Genomic DNA, 329 nt, shown 5'->3' on the forward strand with positions numbered 1-329 from the left:
GTGTGTGTGTGGTGTGGTCTTTGTATTTCTCGTCATTCCCTTTTCTCTCTTTTTCCCTCCCTGTTTTTCTGTTCTATTTCTGTTCCGTGGTGTTTTATTTCACTCCTTCCCTCTTTCGTCTTCTTCTCCTTGTGTTAAGCTTTCCTTTTCTATGCTGTTTTTCCTTCCTCCGCCAAATAGTAACTATTTGTTATTACTAACTGTTCTTTCAATCTCCTCGTCATCTTCCTCCCAAACGTCCTCCGTCCCTGGCCTCGTGGGCTTGCTCCTTCTCCGTTTACTTCCAGTTTTTCTGGCTTCTCTGCATCTAAAGTCGGTGAGCTTCCTCA

This window comes from Penaeus monodon, chromosome 33 (genome assembly GCF_015228065.2).
Source record: "Penaeus monodon isolate SGIC_2016 chromosome 33, NSTDA_Pmon_1, whole genome shotgun sequence".
NCBI classification, from domain to species: Eukaryota; Metazoa; Arthropoda; class Malacostraca; order Decapoda; family Penaeidae; genus Penaeus; species Penaeus monodon.